This window comes from Nipponia nippon, unplaced genomic scaffold, assembly GCF_047370975.1.
Source record: "Nipponia nippon isolate SJK-2023a ecotype South Korea unplaced genomic scaffold, ASM4737097v1 scaffold_1, whole genome shotgun sequence".
Classification (NCBI taxonomy): domain Eukaryota; kingdom Metazoa; phylum Chordata; class Aves; order Pelecaniformes; family Threskiornithidae; genus Nipponia; species Nipponia nippon.
The window spans coordinates 139,432,303-139,455,819 of NW_028262290.1; the positions used below are offsets into that span (position 1 = coordinate 139,432,303).

The 23,517-nt window shown below is 38.1% G+C and overlaps 1 protein-coding gene across 2 annotated transcripts in view; it reads right to left on the reverse strand.

Moving 5' to 3' along the window:
* SDHAF3 (succinate dehydrogenase complex assembly factor 3) overlaps window positions 1–23,517 on the reverse strand; it is a 39,174-nt gene that overhangs the window by 5,585 nt on the left and 10,072 nt on the right. The window contains exon 2 of one of the 2 annotated variants that reach the window (XR_015708176.1): window positions 8,525–8,665. The exons of the other annotated variant lie outside the window; for it this stretch is intronic. The gene's annotated coding sequence lies outside the window, so the exon portion shown is untranslated. The remainder of the gene's footprint in view (window positions 1–8,524; window positions 8,666–23,517) is intronic. 2 annotated transcript variants of the gene reach the window in all.

Here is a 23,517-nt window from a genome sequence, read left to right on the forward strand (position 1 = left end):
CAAACTTTTGTTATTCTTAAGAGGAACTTAAAAAACAAACTCCACAGTTAAGAAATCCATTTCAAAAGTTAATTTTTATTGGAAAAAATACAGGCTTCTCTCCTACTTTAGTAAGGTATCCTTTAAAGCACCCTTGAAGTTTCAAGCACAACTGTGAATATACTATAAGAAACTGAACTAAAAAAAAATTATATTCTGACCAAATAAGAATGATAGCTGTGTTACATGGTAACACTTTTTTTTTTTTTTTAATAAAGGAGCAAATATCAGGAGTATTCAAAAGCACAGGATTATAGCAGTGAGATATAAGCATTATTTTAGTTTCCAATTTTCAGCTAAAAGAAGCCTCATTATCACATAGTGAATTGTTAATCCAATTACCAGCAAAGTTACTAAAGCTACTACTTCAGCTGTATGTCTAATAATTCCAGAGAAGTGGGTGAGAAGGAAAAATGTTATTCATGAGCATGTGATAAATTTCAAAACAACAACATTTACTAACATAAATACACTACATTGTTTATGGACCATGTCAAGGCTCACTGAAGTCAGCAGGATCTTACCAGTCCTGCTGCAAAGCTTAGTTCATGGCTATTTAAAGAAAATAGATAGATAAAACAAACTGGGGCAAACAAAAGTAAATTTTTATTAATACAGACTCTGAAGTAAACTGATCCCTCATTTCTAACAGAGAGATCTATAGTGGTAGAACGTTGTGTTAAAGTTCCCTAACAAGAACAATAACAACAGTTTCATAATACTGAGGTTCTTCCCCACATCACCTCTGCCCTTTTTACGTTAAATACGCATTCAGGAACAGTGACACTACAGTTAATCCCTGCAGTAATCCTACACCTCAGTGGTATTACCTCATGGTAGAGTTGGCCCAGGGTTTAGAAGGAACTAAACACAGTTTTTTCCTGATGACTGAACAATCAAACAATAACAACAAGGTAAAAAATGATAATGGGTTAAAAAGTCTTCAACTTCATGATTTACAGAATTTCTTATCAAGGCAGATGGAACAAATGTGATCTCTGAAGCTTTCAGTGGACCAGTAACACACGGATATGTCACACATCAACTATTCCACCTCATTCTATCTTCAAATTTCTGCACAGAACAATCCGGTCAGTATTGATTCTGGACTCCAAAAAAAGAAATTCTCATTATACCAAACAACAACATTCACAGCGTATAATTCAGAAACAATACTGAAATCAAGCAATGTGAAACTCTCCACGTCTTACCAAGAGACCTGACAATGTACAAACCCTGAGAACCCCTCCATGAGATGTCCTACCAGTTCAGGTTCCACAGTGGGAGAAAAGTGCTCCCCACCGCTAACGATCAACCACCTGGGAGCAGCCTGGGGCTACTGCTGCAGGCATGGGCTATGGTACCTAGAAACAACTGAAGTCCACCGGTTACAATTTTACAAACTTTGTTGACTAGAAGATCATCTTTTCCAAAAATATCACATTAATTACTGGTAAAGAGTCTGCAATTGGTTTATTTTAATCTAACATCAAAGCATCACATTTCACAAAGCATCAATGTTCAAGAATCCACCTCTCGGAAGCGGTGCTCCTCGACAAAGGCGCAACACCCGCTCTCGCAGGTGCCCTGCATCCAGACACACAGCGATGGACTGGATTTCCCCATTCCTTGATGCCAGGTGTTCTGCTTCACAGCACTCCAACGTGCTCCCATCTGGACATGTCACCGCTGGCTCTTTTTCTCCACTCATTTTCTAGCTGAACAAATGTTTTGTACGTGCCAGAAAGCTTCAGTAGTTGCGGTTTCACATCGATTTGTAATGTGAACAAAAATTCAAAATTGGACCCTGAAAACATGCTGGGTTTTGGTTGGCTCGTGACAGAAAATGGAACTTTCTCAGCTCATTGTACCAAAAGGCAGTGATGCAGCAAAGAAAATACATTTCAGCATTTACAAAAGCACTGGTATATGGTGTATCTCATTTTCTCTGCCTGTGATGTCAAATGAGGACTGAACAAAGCTTGGGATATTTAAGCATTTAACACATTACTGTTCCCTCAGAAATTCATACTGATATTATGTGATCAGTGATTTGTGGAAAGGTACTACATAATTTGCTGGTACATAAGTTCTGTAATTTAAGATTCAGCTTCTATACAGAAAATGCACCATTTTGCTAACTGCACATGAGCTTTAATACGTTGAACTCCAAAGTTCAGTAATAGACTTAAAAGCATAATAATAAAAAAAAAAAAAAAGCCAACCAAAAAAACAAGCTAACATTTCTTCTTTCAGTAATATACCTTTGGTCATAAAATATGATGATCATAGTCCCTCTCAGGCAATAAGGAGGAGCAGCATGTTTGTGTATGCTCTAGTTTCATTAGAACTTAATAGATACAGTATTTAACTGTCTCCCAGTGTCACCTTCCCTACCAGCAGAACTGAAACAAACGCTTGCTTAGCTTTCCCAAACAAGGAAAATTACTTCACTTCTGCCTTTCATTTTATTTTACGTATAACTACATCTTCCAAATATAATAAAACTCCTTATTGCAATCGTATTGGCATCTTACTGCAATTATGGTTCGCACTCCACTCACAGAGCCAGAGACAGGAGACACAAAATGGAAGACGAGTGAACCTGCACCCTCGCAGAGCCAGGCTCAGCGCACACAAGGATGGCAGAGGCACACAGGTGCTCTCCTCCCTTGCACGGGCAGTCAAGTGTGGCAGGTCAGTCAGGGACAACCTCCGCACCCTAGTTTTTTTTAGGTTGGTTGGTTCTTGGTAAGTAGCTCTTACTGCAATGATCCTCTGCCTGCACCAGCTGGGTGCCCACTTTCTGGGCACCTACGTGAAAAAAACAAACAAAAACCAAAACCACCAGCTGAATGGTAAAAACCTTTGCCCCTTGTATATGACTGCCACCAGAAACGAAGATGATCAGAATCAAGTCCAAGTCAAGACAACCTCTCCGGACCATTTACCATCAAAAGACGGCTGATTTATCCAGTATTCAATCCCAGCATGCTGGCCATCCGTATCACAGACGCCCTGAGTCCTGCTCCTCCCAGTATCCATCCCAGTCTTAACGGAAGGTAACGGTCCAAGGTGCAGACTGGCCAGGTCCCTGCATCGCCAACACTACATGCAACTGCAGACACACGCCGAAACTCTCCGTATCGCCAATGCAGAGAGGCAGATGCCTCACCTGAATACTCTGATGCACTCCTTCGAGATGCTGGTTCTGCCCACAGATCCCATTGGTGTCTACAGCATGCAAACTGAATCCAGCCATTAGGCTCTCTTAAAACCCTATGGCATGATTAAATACTTGAACCCCTAAGTGATTTCTACAAAAACACAGAAGGTGAGTATTTGCTGTAATCAATAACCACAGGGTTTTTTTATTTAAATTCACTAACTGAAGCGAATACGCAGTTTTCCTCTGCTCTCTGATTCATAAGCATTCACAGAATGCACAAATCCATTAAAAGGGCAAAGTAATGGGTGACATTTAAGGTTTTAAAATACCACACATTACAGAAAGGGTGTCAGCCTTGTTTTGAAAGTTGAGAAAGGATTAAATACAAAAATAAAAGCAAAAACCACACAACCAATAGCCCCACTCCCTGACTACTACAGACTCCTACCTGGTCCAGTGCATGCTGATAGACATTTATCTCATATGTGAATACGAAATGCTGATAGATATTTATGATTTAATTGTAAGATTAAATGGGTTAGGAACCCATTTGTCCATTTTCACTGGGAACAACGGTAATCATAATTTCTATTTTCTTTGGCATCCTCTTCAACATGTACAATGCTACATTTTAGACAATCACTCCAAAAATCTCTGTAAGATTCATTTAGATAGAAAAAGTCAGGATAGATATGACTGTTCACAGTAACTACCTGTACAATTCACCTTCTTGCCAGATTTTCTCTTAAAAAAAAAAAAAGGTCTAAAATGCTAATCTCCCTTAAGCAGTTAAAGTAGAAAGCCCGTGTATTCATCCATTCCAAAAGACTATCTCCACTGGCAGTCAAATTAATGATAACACTGATAAACAACAACATTACCGGGGCCAGATCAGAAACTGCTACTTTGAGACATATTAAACAAACGGGGCACAGTCAGGCACTGAAAAACACTATCAAATTATTTTAAATTGATTTTTCTCAGGGTGACATCAAAAACACAAGCATGGCCTGACAGGCCACCCTCATCACTCCATGGAAGTTAACTTAAAATTGCAGCATTTCAAATTCTTCAGCTGCTACTAGGAGCAACATCGAACACATGCTGCTAGGACAGTAGCAGGAAGAAATGACCGTGAACGAACAAGCACAGCAAGGAACAACCTGTTCTTATTATTGTGCAGAGATATGTTGAATGAATTATTTTATGCATGTTCAGACAGAATTCTGCAACTGATTTACTGTATTTTTTACTATGAAATTGTTCTGTTTGTTAAACTAATTGATTATCAGCAAAAGACAAAATCTTCATAGAAGTGATTTTTAAATGGGAGATACACCTCATGAAATTCCAGAGCATCTTCACATATTTTTCCTGAAGCTGTAAGTATAGTTAGAAATGTAATAACAAACCCTTAGGTTAGGAAAATTCTACCACACTTAAGCTCAGTTTAATACACAATTTCAGTGGATATTTTCATACACTCACGTACACATTAAGCCATAACAACCTACACGTCATCCTATAAGACCACTTAAAATAGCCCATAAACATTTTAAAAATTGCATAAAATACAATTGCTATCAAATAAATTACCTAATCTGAATAAACAGCTATGTGAAGTCACATGTCCTCTAACGGGAACAACATATTATCAGACAATTTCAAACCACCTTTGTTTTTGTAAAGGACACACCATGATCACTTAAAAAAAAGGTCAATATACTATAAAGGGTGGTGAGTAAGCCTTCCTCCTGCTTTTGAAAATACCCATCAAATGGTATTTGAATGATACCAGGTAGACTTACGGCTGGCATTATCAGTGTTTCTGATGTGGAAAATTAAAATAGTTATTGCTGGAAAAAGGGCAACAGAATGAAGACGGGAATTTTGCTCTGAGGTAGCCAGCACAGCAGAGGACCTCTGGGGAATAAAGATGTCCAGCTCCTACTGCAAGTCTTGACAGAAGGTGAAAAAAACCAACTTTCTCTTCTGGCATTTAAATCACGTGAATATCCATCACACGTGTAACAGCAAACCAGAGGCAACTCCTAGCAAGAGGAACTTGCACGAACATTGAGCACGAGTTTTAACACTGCTCCTGCCAAAAGCCTGAAGGATGTAGGGTGAGTGGTTACTGCTGAGTGGCTTTGCAAAAAAAAAAAAAAAAAATTGACTGTAGTGTGAGCACAAAAGGGAAATCTCAAAGATTATTCTCTTTCTGAAAATGCTATAGGACTTTACATGTAACCCTGGAAAATACCAACATCCAAAAGGTACGAGGCCAAACGTTTCATCCACAGACACTCCAGCTCCAGTGCAGCAGACAACTCTCGCATTCTGAGGCAATCATAAGGCCTCTAAAATGGTACTGTGCTCCAGTTAAATAAAGCATTACAAACAAGTTGATCTTCATAAAAATATGGTTATGCTATAAATTTAATAGGTATATACAAGAAAAAACTAGCGACAAGTTTATTTATGATAGAAACCAATGTTTTTCCTTATGTTTTCTTGTTCTAGCATCTCCTTCATTACCCATGTCACAGCATAGAATCCATCAACAAAATGTTTAACATCTATTAAGAGAGGCAGAGTTGTGCAAAGTAACACTGTCTTCTGGTCTCAAAACCAGGAAGATTTTCCCAGCACGGACACGTCAAAGAAAGTTGTAGAACAGCCTTCAACAGGGTGGTTTGAGCTGAGGTAGCCACAGCTGCAAAGTCAGAGACCTGAGACGGTGCTGCAGCCAGCAAAGGCTGCAACAAGGGAGGTAAGCAAGCAAATGCTCTTCACCACTGCTTATCTTGAGGTATCGCTTAAATAATAGTCTAATCCTCTTTGCATTCACACACAAACCTCTGTCGCTCCAATTAAACATATTGTAAACTCAAGCTCTTTGGCTAGAGTGAAGCACCAGGGCTGCTAATGGACCAGTGGCCATGCTATAGGCTACAGATTTAATTATTTCTTCTGTTGAATGATTTACCTATATTTCATGAGAGCAATTTGATTATAAATGCTGCTGTTCTGAGATCTGTTTACCACCTTCTGACAGCTCTTACACATAAAGAATGAGATGCCTGAAACAAGCTAAAAAATCTGCCATTTCTGTTACATTTCAAATTTCAACCATCCTTGATATTTTCCATTAATAATAGAAGGGTTCAGTTAAGCAGAAGTTAGGATGTAACATATTAAATAGGTATGTTTTATTCAGAGGTTTGCTATGTACAAAAACACGAACACTTAAAAAACAGACTGAGTAGCTTATATGACCAGTCATAAGAACACTAAGTTGAAACTTTAAGCACATATAAGTAAGAATCAAAAAGGGTATCAGAAAGAGTACTTTATTTTTATCAAACCTGAAACATTACTCACTCTATTTAAAAAAAAGCACACATCTCAGAAATCAATAGAAATCACATTTTCATACAAATTTTTGAAAACTTCAGATTATGTGAAAGAACAAAAATAAATTTTTAAAGCATTTTTTTCTAATCCATCAACAGTGCAAACTGCATTCCTCCCAGGACGAGATCAGTTTTCTTCCCCTGTGCATCACCACCTCTTGAGCAGGGCAGTTGAGGAATCACCAAAGGGAAAAAAATTCCCAGAGTGGGGCTAAACCAGAGTTGGTAACTCACAGCCCCTGTCCCTGCCCCTCTGCCGAGGCAGCCACTACAGTGGCACTCCAGAAAGGGAAGGCAAAACAGGGACAGCAGAGCAGCACACAAACAGAGTTCATTTAATCACAAATGCAAAACACAAAAGGTACAAAAATGACGTTGTTTGCCAGAGGCCAAACTGGTTCCTCAAGTACCCTTCAAGACCACGAGTGTGGAGAACCCATCTCACTACAGGATACCTCTCCTGCCCCCAAAGACAAACAATGCAGGTGAAATAAAATCCTCCCTTTTCTAACAAATATACACGGTTGTAATTACTAAGGAGCTCTAAAAACAAGTTGTGTGAAGAGCAGCTTGGATAAGCTATTTTGTATTTCAGTCCATTGTTAGATGGAAAGATTTGTAGAGGCCATTTCAATCCAAGGGGATAGTCTAGCACTTGCGATGGGATTGTCTACATCTAAATGTTGCATGTCTAAGTGAAACTAGAGATGTAGGTTGTCTCTGTGCTGAGCGTCGGAGAGAGAAACTTCTGTCTTAAGCATGATGTGATGACTGGGTACATATTCCTCCAGAGATGTGGATCTCATCACTGCAAAAGCAACTATGCATCTCTCTATCTCGCTAGCTGTAGATGACTGGCTTCAATCAACTTCCTTCCTTTCTTATGGTAAAAGGAAAGTGTTCATTAGTTGTTTTGTTTTGTCTTTTTTTAATTACAAAAGGCAACAAAAATACCATTTCTCCTTGAATGAATCTATAATCTCTCCCCTGGAGTTTGTTTTATCTGTGGGTAATGCTGCTGAAGTCAGACTCGGCAACATCCTGAAGTGAAACACGTGATGGAAAAAAAATCGTAGCTCCTTTCTATCCTTAGAAAACTTTGAATTATGTATATTTTAATTTCTGGGAATGAAAGACCATGTCACCACTTCTAATTACACACACAGAGGCAAAACAGACTTCTCCAGGACAAAGTCACTGGATCACAAAGAACAGGAACAACGAGAAAACTTCAAAGTTGTCTAAAAGTTAATCTGAGAGGAAAAGCCAAGAGAACTTTAACAATATCATGTTTTCCCAGGAGATTCAGGAAGGATGCTAGAGTATCTGATTATCGACCAAATTTCAGGGCAATGATCACAGTAACACAATGATGCACATACTGTAACTATACCGAACTGTTACCATATAAGGGGTTTTGGGTTTTTTTGGTTGCTTGCTTGTTTGCAGTTTGGGAGGAGAGAATGAAAAATTGTTCAGCTAAAATGGAGCCAGGGAATATAATTATGTAATACTTAGTAATCAGCATGGAGAATTATTATTTGATCAGGAAGGTATAAAATGGACTACTTTTTTTGAACACAGTTTACTAATATTGTTAAACTGGAAGAAATGACATTTATTTAGAGGAATGTGAAAAAAGCTCAAGGACTAACTCAGCTTTGTTTATAGCTTGACTAACATGTCATTTTAATGTCCTTTTTTCATGTAAGACTTATGAGATCATAATTTGAGGTGAAAGTGGGAAGTTTGTGGCCTGACTGGCAAGGTAAACATATATAAATGCTATTAAGTCCAAAATGGAGCACAACAGCATTACAGTACATCAGAGTGACTTTACTGTCATTTGTGGGAAAACAAGCTGTGATTAATTATTTCTTTCTGGATGCACGATACTTACATCAGTATTGTACATCAGGGCCAAAATCTAGGTCACTAAAAGCTTTTTGCATCATCTGATAACAACCGTAGTCTTTAAGATCCTCTCCACTCACGTTAATAAGCTTCATCTCAGGCCTTAAATAGAAAGCTTGAGCTCGTTCTAGGGAAGAAGAAAGGAAAAAAATTGGAACATATTTGAAGGAAAAACAACTTTTAAGAAAAAATAAAATCATCAATTAAGTTCTGAAAAGAGAAATCAATCTGAAATGCAGATGCAGCACAAGAAACGGGGCAGGAGGAAGAGATGGGAGGTAGAACCAAAGAGATAGTCATACAAATGGGTTCCAATGGCCCGACAAGATCCTGTCATGGGTCTCTTCCCTTGCATAGGTTGTATCATTCAAAGTGTGAGCTCCACTGAAAAAAAGACTTCTTTTATGAAAGAATAAAAAAAAAAAATCTCTGAAGTACACATCAGTATTTGAGAGTCTTTCAAATTCGTACTGGAGACAAAAATACTTGGAAGCGAAACATATTAAAAATGCCATTAGAACTTAATATAGTTAACAATTTAAGAACAAAACATGGAAAATTATTCAGCCTGGACCTTCATCTGTGAAAGTTATGATGAAATTACACTGTTAGTAATACCAAACTCTAAGACTGCAGTGACTGGACAAATAAGCTACAGACCAGAAAAGTTAAACTACTTTCAAGAACATGTTTCATATTTTCACACAAATCCTAATAAATCTTCATCAATTTGAAAGATGGTTATTTCTTGACTCAGTTTCTATTTTGCTTTGACATTTTATGCTGTGCATGGCAGCTCTTTGGCTAATAAAAAAGCTGTCCTGTGCACTTTTGTCTACTGCTGATGTTTTGTCTGGCAAATATTATGCTACAATCTCACAGAATATTCAAAGTTTTATCACATGCTGTTAATTTAAAGCAGGGCAAAGGAAAAGACTGGAAGTGATAGTATCAGTTCGTTTTTAGGTACTTAACTTCCTCAATGCATCAGTTATACTGCAATATTTCTATTTAAATATTAAGCTAGGAAATCTTGGCAAAATGCTTTACTGCAGATGATTCCCAGGCAAATATTGACAATAAGTACGGGCATTTTACCTAAAAAAACCTAAAGACTGTTTTAGCAACATAATCACACAACTATAATTAAAGCACACAATGCAAACATCACTTACAGACTCCTATATCAATTCTTTAAATAGAGAACAACTATCTTAAATTTGCAGTTATTTCTTTCAGAAGTATTACTTCCAGATTTTCAAGGAAGACAAGGATTTCACATCTAGATATTTGCAAAAGGAAAATAAAGCCTGTTTCCAAGACAACCACATTAGTTTCCAGACTGCTAGATACTACCTAAGAACATGCAAAAGATTACATATCCCAGATGATGACACTTGAAAGACTTTCCATGCGTGTTCTTCTACTCAATTTATACCCAATGAAGCACTTCAAGTGTACCTATATATCCAAAAGAGACTCGGTATTCTTATTTTTCCATTACTCACATTCCTATATGCTCATTAGAGCCAAAAGCTTAAACTAATACAGTAACGAAGAAAACCTCAAGTATAAACAAAAATTTAATCCACTAATAGGCATCTTGCATTGATTTCCCTGACATCACAAATAACCTTTCTGCTGAGGGTGCACTGAGTTTTTTACTTTAATGGACCTGTAGAAGAATAATGTGCTTCAATGAATGAAGTAAAAAGTCATGGGCAATATTTAATAAACAGACCAGCAGGTCATTAGTATAAAAGTCAGATCCACCCCTTAGGACAAACAGATAGAAACTTGCCCAGTTTTAAGTGAACATATTCTACGTTCCCTGTTCCAATACAATATATGGGATACTAATTTAGCAAAGGAAATTTGGCAACAGAAAATACTGAGTCAAAGGCTGATTTCTTGGCCAGTCTTACCAGGGTCCCTCTAGTAACAGGGGAGAGAGCCAAGCCCCACCTGGGTGCTTGTGGAGGCATTTAAAACAGACAACCAAGGAGTCATTAAAGTTTATCTACCTGCTTCTTCAACATGGCACAAACATTTTGAGGTGTGCTCTTCATAGAGGACTACCTAGGAGACTGGCCATCAATAAAAGAAAGCCTACATACAGGTGGACTTGTATGATTTCAAAAATAAAAAAACATTGCCACTGGGAAACACAGGTTAATTCTTATAAGGGTGTTACTTAGGTAAGTATGACGTTCAGTCTGGTACTTTTGAAAGTCCTGCTCTATAGAAATAACTCAGTGTATTTGACCACAACCATTTGGTTACCATTCAGTCCTCCTTGCTTTTAAACAGCAGCAACAGGGCACCTCTATAAAAATAAATGCATCCTGATGTAACTGACATTTTCCTTAAGACAACTAACAACATACTGGTTTATATTTGTAAACTCACTCTGTGGAAAGAAGGCTTATTACTGGAATTAACAAGTACTTCATAGTACTTAATAAAAGGCAAAAAGGATTAACTCATTAGTCTGTGTGCTAGACCCAGTGCAAATTTTTAAAGTTCTTTTTGCTGCAGAAAAAGATGCTAAAGTTTTAGACCAGACTTACACTTTGTATACACATAAACGTACCTCTGTCAAATGAAGTTAATAATATAAATTGTTTAAAAAGGTTTCCATATCCTCCAAGCAATAGAACAAATCACAGCATTTCCTTCTTCTTTGGTTTTATTGCTCTGAAAATTACAACAGCAAGTTCCTTATTCTGTTTTATTTTCCTAAAACATTGTGATACAACATATATGCAGCCACACAGTCCTCTGATATGGTGCAGACAAAAAAGGTCAGAGAAACTAAAAGTTCCCATTCTAAACATAATTCTAAATTTGTGCTGACTTTTAGCAGTTTCTTAAGGTCAAAAAACTCTAACGCCTACAAATCTATGTACCTTACCAAGGGTTTTTAACTTGCAGATTTTTATACAATCTCTGAACTGCTTCAGAAGTAGCCACACAAGTTAACTGAAGAAAACAAATGTGTTGTCAGTATGTTCGAGAGCTGCTATAAAGGAGCATGCATCTCTAATGACTACATCACAGCCCCCAAATCTGAAAAAAACCAAAACTTCTGTAATCATCTGCAAGTCTGTATCTATTTATCCCTTTATCCAATGGCTCTGACATTTAAGAGGATTTTTATAGCGTCTGTCACAATACAGCAAGTATGGGCTGGGCTGTCACAGGAGACTGGAGGGATTAAGTACAAAAGGAAAAAGGAAAATTCACTGATCTGCTGAACAAGTTTCAAAAATCAATGAAGCACTGCAGAGACAGCTAATTTGAAAGCACTTCTGAAAAACTCCATAAAATATTCTGTACTGTTCTTGGGAGGATCAAATACGTATCAAATTCAAGCCTGAACACGTTCTCCTGTAATCTCTAGACAACAAAAACTTCAAAATTAACTCACCTAAATCTTGTTCTATTCCTTCTTTTTTGTTTCTGCTAGTGCAGGAGGTTTTCCAACTATTAAAGGGGGCTTGCTTTGAATTAGCAAATGACAGGGAAAACAGGGTAGGGAAGTAATAAAGGGACAGAAATCAAGTAAGTCAAATAGCTTAGAGTTGTGTGTACTTCATTTTGAAATGAACACTCATTTAACAAAAACTTAAGCTTTCGCAACAAAAATCCAGACTGCCTACTTATTCCTAAAAATTCTCACCCACCTAGAACCTCTCCTTTTTCTCTGTGTAACCACAAGCCATCCAGTCCCAAGCAAAAATACGTGTTGAACTGGAATAGAAGTTAATTTACCTCAATAATCTAAAGGAAAGCATTTTAAAAACAACGCAAAAACATCAGAGCCAGGAAAACATCAAGGCAACCTTTCAGAAATGCAAACGTGCCACGTTAAGCTTGGCTAAGCCGACTTAGCTCTGTGCTCTGGCTGCCAGCCTCCCAGGTACTTTCACAGCTGAGCACCACGGTCTTCAGCTATAGGCAAAGTGTTAACATTTGGAGCAGGACAGCCTGCCTGTAGAGAAGATATCAAGAATGGAAAGTGTAGCATATTAATTCTACTTGTACGTCAAAAACCCCCAAGATAAACTACCTCTGCTCTGAGTTAAGTGGTACTATTTAATCATTTTGGTATGGTACATCCACATCGGCTCAGATGCTCTCTCTACACTAATACAATGATACTTTTATCATTAGCGTCAATGTCAAACTGCCGCACTGTTTATTTACACTGTATTAAGAAACAAATCCTTTTTCTACTGTATATGATCAGGAAGAGAAGACTTTTCAAACTGACTATATAATAAGTTCTAGAAAAATCTCTGCTTGCCATCCATTGATGATGCGAATAAATAGGTTGGCTCAAGGTTTCTACCAGTCAGAGACTACTAAAACCATTCAAGAGATTTCATTTGCGTTTCAAGACTTTTCAACATTCAGGAATTATCTCAATTTACATTTGCATGGCTTTAAAATGACTCTGGACTTGTTTAAAGCAATGCAATGCTATACGAACAATAAAAACTTGAATTCTTTGAGTTGTTTATATACCTTAATGAATTTTGATTGCTAGCCAAGAAAAACATGGAAAAGAAAGTCTTGTGTGCATCTGCCCACAAGTAGGCAGCTAGACTCAGGATGGCTTCTTGTCTCACTCTCCACTCTGCAGGATGGCTTTCAGAGCTACCTATTTAAGGTAAACTCCCAATTAACCTACTCTGCTTTTTAATTTAGTCACAGGATTCACTATAGAGTTAGGCCAAAATAGTGAACAGGGAAAAACTCTCAAATAAGTTGCCTGAAGACACCAGCAGAATAATCTTGAATAACAGTTATACCACCTACCACCCAGCAACGCTTCCCCTTGAACCACACTGATGGTAAATTATGGAGTCTTCGTGAGCAGGGGTTTATTTCAGTCTTAAGGGGGGGATGAATATTAGCATGCTTTGCTGTCCTGCAGAATGTTTCATGTGCCTCTGAAAAAAAATAATGCTTGCTAAATAGGAAAAAAAAAAATAATCCTCCGAGTAACATCAATCCCACTGCATTTGTGAAGCTGCTGGTCCAGGGGAGAGCTTAGACTAATCAAACTAAATCTGTTTAGTGATGTAGTGGAAACTCCTCCTGCTCACCGGCATCATGAAGATGCAGCAGGGGAGCACTGCACGCAGATGCAGCAGGTCACAGCTCTGAGCACTGGCCCTGCACAGGAAGGCATCGGATTGTGAGGGTTCCTCTACCATCCCAGCACGTGCCCCTTTTCTATCACAGAAAAGATGGGTAGACTAGAATAAACCGTTGTTTACACCAAAACCCACTTGTAGGCTGCCTGCTGAACTGTCCCTATGGGCTAGACATTGAAGGAATCTGCACGGGTTGGTCCCAGGGCCATGGCCAGGCATCGCTTTGGTGTCCGCACCATACTGCGCTTCCCAGCTCACCCCGGCTCCCTGTGGATCTCTGACCCGCAGGCACGTGCGCTACCGTAAATTCAGCCATAAAGTCCACCTGCTGTTATAGTGCAGGACTAGCCTTCACTACTGACTGCTGCCCTAGAAAACCAGAACAAAACATAATTTATCTTCTCTATGTCAAAACATAACGTCTTAACATGAATTTTTAATTTCTTAAAAGAGGAAAACACTGAAAACAAGACCATACACCAATGGGGGGGAAACAATGGGATCATTTGTACTCTACTGTATTTATTTATGAGAAAAATGTAACAGATCTCCTCATCTTCACTGAACTGCTTGCTATATCCACTATAGCAGTGATTTTACAAGTAACAGCTTTGCAAAACATCTTCTTTCGCAGAACCCAGCTTAGTAATGCTTTATTTCATCATGTGGGTGGAGAATTTCCCTGGGAAAGTTCTGCCACAATTGCTGTCAAAATTATCTTACCTATTTGAAATATCTTTAGGATCCTATCTTCCCTGAAAAACGCTGCCGACAAGCAATCTAATCACAAATGAAAACAAACAAAAAAGTCCCATTTCTCCAGAAAAAGGAAACCTTTGGCAAGTAACTTGGTAACTTGCCAGTGATAGATGCAGCATTGTAACAAAAGCTTTAATCAACAAATGGGATATGCTAAATAGTACAAGGGGTCATGAGAACTTCATCTCACACAACAGAACTGAACATCTGAAGGTGAAAAAAAAGACAAAGCCAAATAAAACAAATTCAAAGTGCTCATTCACACTGCAATTAAATCCATTACACACTGTTGCATGCTTTCTGCTAAACTACTAAATAAATTCAAGTGAAGCACTGTTAGATATCAATTTAGCTAATCCATCCTAAAATTGTAATGCCATAAAAGACTGGAACTAAGTCTTTTGGATACCATGGAATTGATTTTCAAAAGGAAAATCTGCACAAACTCATATGCTTAATTTATTCCTACCTATACTTTTTACTGTGCATTAAAAGCTTGTATTTGTGCAAATAATTGCGCAGACAATCAATTATTATTAATAATAATATAGACAGCATTCACGTCAGTATAATACTGTTTTCCAAGCCCTTGCTAATTGCTTTAAAAGTCTTTCCATCACAGTTACACTGCATACTGTCTAGCACATTAACGCTCATTTCAGCCACATATGTAATTTATATGGCTGATTTGTGTTTCAATATAAAATCAGATAAACTAAACTAAAGCATACTGAACATATTGTTGAAATGTAAACACATAGCCAACATCACACCTACATAGTTACATTTATATATAAACTAAACAAATTATTAGGCAAAACCCAACACAGTATGATTTTCAATTTTTCAGGACATATTACTCTTGGATTGAAAACAAGTGATTAGATGTCCCACAAAGAATACCAATGTGTGTCAGTGATCACGTACTTTCAGAGTACTCAGCTAGCACTTGTACTTCAGTACCATTTAGTTGTGAATGCTGATTTAAATTATGACTTTCTGACTTTTATCATTGTCGCTAGTTTTGCTTGAACACCAGAAACTTAGGGAATTTTCTCAGCTAACATTTGAAAATTATACTGTAAGTCAAATTTTTCTCCACATCCTCTACACCAAACAGCAAAAATCACAAGGATTTGTGACAGGACGAGGCCCCCAGCAACCTGATCTAAGATGGCCCTGCTCTGAGTAGGGGGCTCCAGAGGCCCCTTCCAGCCAAGGCCTTCCAGGCTCCCTCTGCTTTATTACTCTCCTCATTAAAAAGCCAAGGTTAGCTCAAGTTATATTTTAATGACTATCCCTAAGTAAAAAATATTTAAAATACAATTCTCAGGTTACCAATAAGATCTGACATTATGTTTTGAGGACTACCAGATTTAAGATTTTTTTTAAATGTTCCAGTACTGAATATACTGTACTATAACAAAGAGTTCTTTCCTCCCCCCAAGGCAAATGTATAAAAACAACTACACCAACTACAAATTTCCCTAAGACAGACAAGTACACATACTTAAGAGATTAGTAATAGAATATTATCATCATTCAATAATCAGCTGATTTATTCCAACTGTATCAGAACACGAGCTTTTACTGAATGTATGCATAAGCTAGTTTCCATCCTATTCTTTCATAACAAACACAAAACTACATTGGCAGCTATTTCTCAGAAAAGAAACACAGACTGCATTTATTAGTTTCCTCACTAAATCAGTCATTGAAGCTTTATTTGTACAATATGCAAGTGAAAAGAAGAACAAAACCTCCTTTCCACTTGAAACACAATACACATTATGCAACAGCACTCCAAGAATATCTGATCAAAATTTACAAGCAGTACATCTTAAAGATTCCAGTTCACCAAGTTAGGCTCAACAACAACAAAGCATAAAACGCCCTAATCCAGAAACTGGCATTACCCAAAGAGAAACAAAGTGCATTTTCTGTCTGCTTATCCTTGGGGTATTGTGTGAGATGACAGTAGCTCTAGTTTTTCCAGGGAACTCGTGAGTTCCTCTACACCCATCATTACCCAAGCAAGTTTAACCGGGCTTCTTCGGGCTGCTCTTCACCCATACAACACCCTCTTACAGGCACTGCACCCAATAAACTTCACAATGTCATAGTCTCATTTGCTGTGGCCCATGAGAGTTTAAACTTGGCCCATGACATTTCAGAAGCAGGTCAGTAAACGGGAATCATGAGAAAGTGTGCTTACTTGCCTTATCAATGCAAAGAGCAAGTATGACCGACAGCTGAAGTATGTTATCAAGAGGACACTGGAAGGGTTAATACCAGTGAACACTCTCAATAAATTGAGGCAGAAATGAAATTTTAAAGAAATAGTAGTATTCCAATAACATTTTTCAGTTCTAGGATGCGGAGTAACAAGACACACGTCTGGCAATCCCTCCTGGCTAGAAAGACAGCAATGGGGTTTTTTTGCTTTCTTTTCCTTCCAGGAATATATTTTCCACCTATTCAGAGCAGAACATTCACAATTGCTGCTGTACAGACATAGCGCCCAGCTTTGACATGCAATTTCGTAAAGGCCTAGAGAGTCTACCTTTATTTTACCAGACCAGCAACAGAATCGGACGAGAGAGTTCAGAACTTGTTCCTTAGAACAGCTCAGATCTGCACACAGGTTCCAGAGATGACCACTCTTGATTTGGAGAAAGTTCGATAAATCTAACGGTTGATGAGAATCTGATAATGCAAGAGAGAAAGAATCCAGAAAAAAAGCAGCGCTTGTACTTGACAGCAGAGGAGTCAGAGCTCTGTCTGCATTAACAACTTAAAACAGTGCCAGGGAACACTTTGAGAAGGTACCAGACCTCAACCGCGCTCCCTGGGAGCTTGGTGCCACGGTCCCTGGCACAGGTTTTGATTAAGGATAACTAGCTTTCTCCCGAACAACCCCCGGGCCCAGCCGGTGAGCTTGCACAGATCGAGGACCGCTCCCAGCAGGCAGTTCGGATGTGGCCACCCTGCTTTGGAGGGTAAGAGTTTAACAGCGTGGACACGGGCTGTTCCACTGCCAGCTCCAAAGCAGCCCCAGGCACATCCCATTCAGCAGTACACAGCTTTAGCCCGGCAGCGCTAGGGCCAAACGGTCAAACTAAAAGATCCCACCACGCTCTGCAAGAGGTGTATTCCCAAGCCAAATCCTTATTTCATACACTGATTGGTTTTGGCTTAGAATATCCGCTGTGATGTGCAGCTTTTGTATTGGGATAGTTTTGTCTAAAACCGTATCACTCAGCCTGTGAAGATTCCAGGTGGCCGAGTACACCACCTGAAAGGGATGGGATTTAGCAATACGTTATCAAGCAGAATTAATACAAAGGTTTGCTTCAATGCAAACAGGTAAATGCTTAAGTTCTTCAACTACAAAATTCAGACTCCTGTCTCTTAATCAAATACTTTGATACATTAATGACTTTACCTTCATACTTAGTAAAAGAGCAGAAAGGAATTTCACCTTCACCTACAGCAAGTTCTCCACACTTCCTAGTGAGGCAAGCAATAGCGAGAGATTGGTGGGCTCGTTAATCCTTACTATTTTCCTCCTTACTATTGCACAGCAATGCTTCAACTTACTTCCAGTTAAAAAAATCCACTATTTTCTTTTTTCTGTTTTCCCTGTCCTTCCTTGTGTACCTAGTTTCCTGTCTCATCCATAAGCAATACTTATGAGTAGTTTAGATAAAAGTTACTGTCTGAAGCTGTGCTGTATTGAATACAACAAAAAAAATTATCTTACTTCCTTAAGCTAGATACAAATTTGTCTTCCATTTGCAAATTTTCAATTCTACTTAGTAAAAAACAAAAAAAAAAATCGTACTATACTAAGTGTTCCTCATATTCTGTTGCACATGTTTTATTTTATTAACAGAAGAAATACCTTTCAAGTAACAATGACAATATGGCAGAAAAATTCCTCAAGTTTGTTCTCTGTAGAGTATGTTTTAAAAAGTACCCAGTGGTCTTCAAAAAGGCCAGTCACTGCAAAATCAAGCATACTTTCAGTAACAGAGTTTGAAAGTTCGATGTATGTCAATTTAGCAAAGTCAAAACAAAACAGCAGGAAAACTATAAAGCATTGAACAGACCCCCTCCAGACTTCTGCTCTGTTTCAGCCAACAGTGTTACAAACTGCAGCACGTTGGAATGCCGATTATTTTGTCCAACATACTTTGTACTAAAAGTACAACAATTTCAAGATTGTTTTCCTTCTTACTAACCTAAAAGCTCTTCAAACAGATCTTGGTTTCCTTCAGGAACTATTCCATAATCCAGGCAGCCAACATCTTGTTACACTTCATTTTGCTCCTTCAAATTTCACTCACTGCCCCTCTACTGGCATCACCCACTGAACTGGCCGCCTTCCAACCTAAAGGACTTATCAACGTTATCAATGACAGACAATTCTGCCACCATGAACTCAGGAAAAAAAGGGAAAATGTTCCAATTTTTTGTGACTGATGCTACCAATTAGGTGACCATGACTCAACCATATGCCTACAGGAGGCAGTACAACATTGCTGCTATCCCCTGAGAAAACTGTCCAGCACATCTGCAATTTCAGAAGAATCCACCGAAATCATCTTATGATTTTAACATGCTTTGCTGCAGGTCAAAACCATTAAATACTCAATGAAGTAGGTGGCACCAAACCCCTGAAATACACCCTATATGTATAGTGTGTATCTATATATACGTTTGTTATAATGTCAAAAGAAGTCAGAAAAACTTTTTCCTGAAAATGATGCAAATAAAACATAATGCAGAATATAAAATTTCCTAGGAAGAGCTGATGAATACAAAAGCAAGGTCCAGAACCCTGAACAATTCCACATTACCCTTTACAAAAATAGGTTATTGGTAAAGTAATTATTAAACAAACGCTGATGAAAAAGTCTCAAATACATTTTCAAGCTACACACACACAAAATATCTATGATCATGAGTTTGTTCAACTTCAAATACTTAATGGTGACATTCCTCTTTGGACCAATTCATTAGACAAATCCTGTTTTAGGATATGAGTTTCAATACACAGCAAACCTCTACTGCTTTATGAACACATCACTCAGAATAGTTCAGAAATACTATTTCCATGTTTCCCCATTTCTTACAAAACAGCTTAATATTTATCTGGAATCAGACAATCTATACTCAGGAGAAGAACATGTAGTTGTCAATGCTGACCCTCCACCTTAATCTTTCCATTTTAATTGTTTTGCTGTTCTCCACTGGACTAAAATATTTTTAAGCATCCCTTTACATTTTTCCATTCAGAATAAATTCAATATAAATGACCACAGAAATTAATCTTTACCGCTGGAAAAACATACACTTACGATAATTAGAACATCCTAGTTTTGAAACATTCAGATACAGGAAGTTAAATTTTAAAAAACAAAGCAAAACAAAACGTTTTCATCTTACAATTATGGCCTTTCCAGAAAATCAAGAGCTATCAATGCTGTAAAACCAGCACCAAGGACCAGAGAGCAGCAAATGTGCAAGGGCCGTATCTAAACTGACACGTGGGCTGCTCCAACCCTGCAGGTTCTCAGGCTGCCCTTCAAGCAAAACCCAAACTATAGAACCCAAACTACAATTTAAAGGAGCCCTTTCCCAGGAAACATGCAGGAATGCAATGATACTGGCACAGATGGCTTTTTTCACCGTTAGTTCTCCAGGGTTCAAACAGCATCCCGCAATTATCACAGGTTTCCCACCGGCAACAAGAAAGTGGTCCACGTTATTTTTAAGGGGGAGGGGGACACAAAATACATATCTACATTGTTAACAGATCTTCTCTCACCAGGAACATAAAACTAAACCTTTTAGAACAACACACACAGGTGGATGTGTGTGAAAAATCAACAACTCATTAGCCATAGCGGGAAGCCTTCCAATACTGGCAAACTGGATCCATACAGATGGAAGATGTCGAGGCTGCAAAGATGGCATCCATCACCTCAGTCCAGGGTCTGCTGGTCCAACCATATTTACCAATTATCAAAATAGTCTTCTACTGCAGATATCTACAGAGGCCAAGACAGGCCTCGCCCACATCCGAAACATCACCTGTTAAAAAGATGGTTGTTTAAAGTTTGGAGACAGCAATATGCCATTATTCATGTCCCAGGACAGCTAAACACAGGATAATGTCTTTCCAAAATTTAGAAAAGACAAACAACAGAATATTGTTGCGCTGGATTCCCTTGTCTATTTTCATTGCACAGCTTCTTAGTTCTTTCTTGGCAGATGCACTTACAACTTGGCCAGCTTTTTTTCAACATGCCTAAAGGTTTTATAAAGACTTGTCCTATTGCAAGTCATTGAGACCTGGGCTTCTAAGTCATCCTCCTCATTACACCTTCTCAGCAATCCCAATACAGACACCTTTCCACCACCCAAAATGCTTCCATAATGAAGCTTCCCGAGTCCTAAAAGATTTCTGGATCCTCTATTCAGCTAAAATACTGCTCTACACAAAACTTTGAAGAACAAAGGCATCATACTCTATGTACTGCCATTTTTCCAGCCCTGAGGTTTAATGCACCAGCAGGAAACAAAACTTTTAAAAGCTCCATTGTAAAAGATAAATATTTAATTGTTTATAGCATAGGTTGTTCTTGTCAAGGAAAACAAAGACAATCCCAGGCAAACTGCCATCAATGTTTCTAAAAACAAAGGTCTACCACAACTATTTTCCTCTATCTGGTCAAGTTTGGGAAACCAGTCTGCTGCTGAGGAGTGGCATCTGCTGGCAGATAGGCACTTCGCAAAAATCAGATTCACCAATAAAATTAAAAACAAGAACAAAAAGGAAAACCAGAGTTCACGTTGTTCACAAAGCAACTTTCACTTGCTTCTTGACTGACAGGATGATGATGTTTTCCTTAACCATGTAAGTCCTTTCTGTTCTAGTGATGGTACTGAATTGCCCATGAACCAGAACGACATTGCCAGTGCTGCCTATGAAATTTCTTTTTACTAGTCAGCAGTGGCAGAACCAGTGAAAAAAAAAAACCCACAGCTATACAAGATGTCATCTTTGTAAACCACTAAGGACATAACACACATCTGTCATTTAATTAAAACTTTTCACATCATGGATCTCTTAAATAAATCCTTACAATGACTCACCGTAACGGATGTTAAAAAGCTCACTAGTGTGCTTCACTGTGAACAATCAACTGAATTTAAAAATTCAGGAGGCCTGGAAAACAACTGAATATCATGATTTGCTGTACACCTTAAAATTAATTCTAAGCATTAAATCAAATTTAAACTACTGTAAATGAAGTACATATACAGAACAAGTCATTTAACATGAAACAGAATATCCTTAATTTTAGAGCAACCTGCTTGTACCACAGCCTAAAGCTGACCTATGCTTTCCACGAGGTGCTACTCTTACAAGCCATAGTTCCTGTAACTGTGGCAGACTATATCTTTTTGGACTAAAATATCATGGTGGATGACTGACACATGCCATACTGATTTTGGAAGGGACAGAAAAAAGAAAAAGAGATTCAGTTTAAATGTTTTAGCCATGTCCGGGAATGAAAGTAGGAATAAACATGTTTTTATACTATATTTTCATTTTTAAAGAAAACTTCCTACTCTTAACAGCACCATGTAATACCAACGTACTTTGCAACAGCATCTAAAATGTGGCATTATTAACAATAAAGTTTTTCTTTTGGTGAAAAAAAATATGTATATTGGGCTATTACTATACGCTTCCAAAAATATAATCACTTTAAAACTCAATAGACCCCTTATGAAAATAATAAAATAAATAAAACAAAATATAATTTTATAAAAAGAGAGTTTTGTGTCTACATACCAAGGCTCCATCTCCTCCGGGCATACTCTACCAGCGGCTACCGTGGCTGATCAGAATTTCGTAATGACTCTTCTCAGCTGCCAGGTTAGTGAGATGAAACCAGAGCAGAAAGCTACTCTGATAATTATCTCCCTTCCTGATACCATAGCAGCAAGCAAAGATGTGCTTTTATGCCATGTATGTTATAATATATGGCATCTAACATCAGATCTAAGGCTAAAGAACCAGCCAGTTATCCAACTACCATTATCCAATGTTGATTTGAAACTTCAACAATCATCCAATTGTACAACTTTTAGAAATTAATGGAGGCGGCTGTTGATAAACACAAGCCATGCTCACAGACTCAGCCCTGGTATCCTCATCGCTCCACTGGGGACCTGGTCACAGCACTTCCCAACTCCCGTCCAGCCCCACAACATTAGAAGTCTACAGGTGGAAAGCAGGGAGCTGTTTGAACGTTTCAGTGCAGAGTCCAAGACGTAGTCTAGGCACGATCACTGATGGAGGTACTAAGGGTATTTCATTGGGCCAAGAATGCTTGCTGGAAAATTGGCATTACTGATCTAGATTACAAGATGAGAACTTGGAAAGAAAGACTGCAATGCGGAAAAATAAAGAACAAAATACTATACGGTATGTAAAAAATATACATCTATTAAGGAGTACAGGAAGAAGAAAGTATTTAAGCTGATAAATGTGCCAGAGAAAAGCCTGAAGAGGAACAAATGAAGCAAACTTATCATGTTGGACCATTTAATCACAAGACTATGAGAAAAAGACTTTAAAGAACTCCAAGAACTTTCCAACTGCAAGAAAAAAGGGACTTCTAACATGCCAACATCTGTTGAAAAATGTACAGTCATATGCTGGCAGGCTATAAAGTTCCTAGAATGTCATTAGGATATTTTTTGTTTAATTTTTTAATTATGATATCATGGAGGCTAGTGCAGGGTGTTTATCTTAGGCTGGTTCTCCATCACAGGTTTGATTCATCTACAAACCCAGTTGTGAAAAACAATTTAAATAAAAATCATCACAAAATGAGAGAGATCAGCACCCTACAAAAGGAAGCATGAAAGAGGAATATACGAGATCTCTTTGTAGAGACATCAGATATATTTCTCCAACAGAGAAAAACAAAAATGGGCTTCAAAAAAGCAAACTTCAGCACCACTGGGGAAC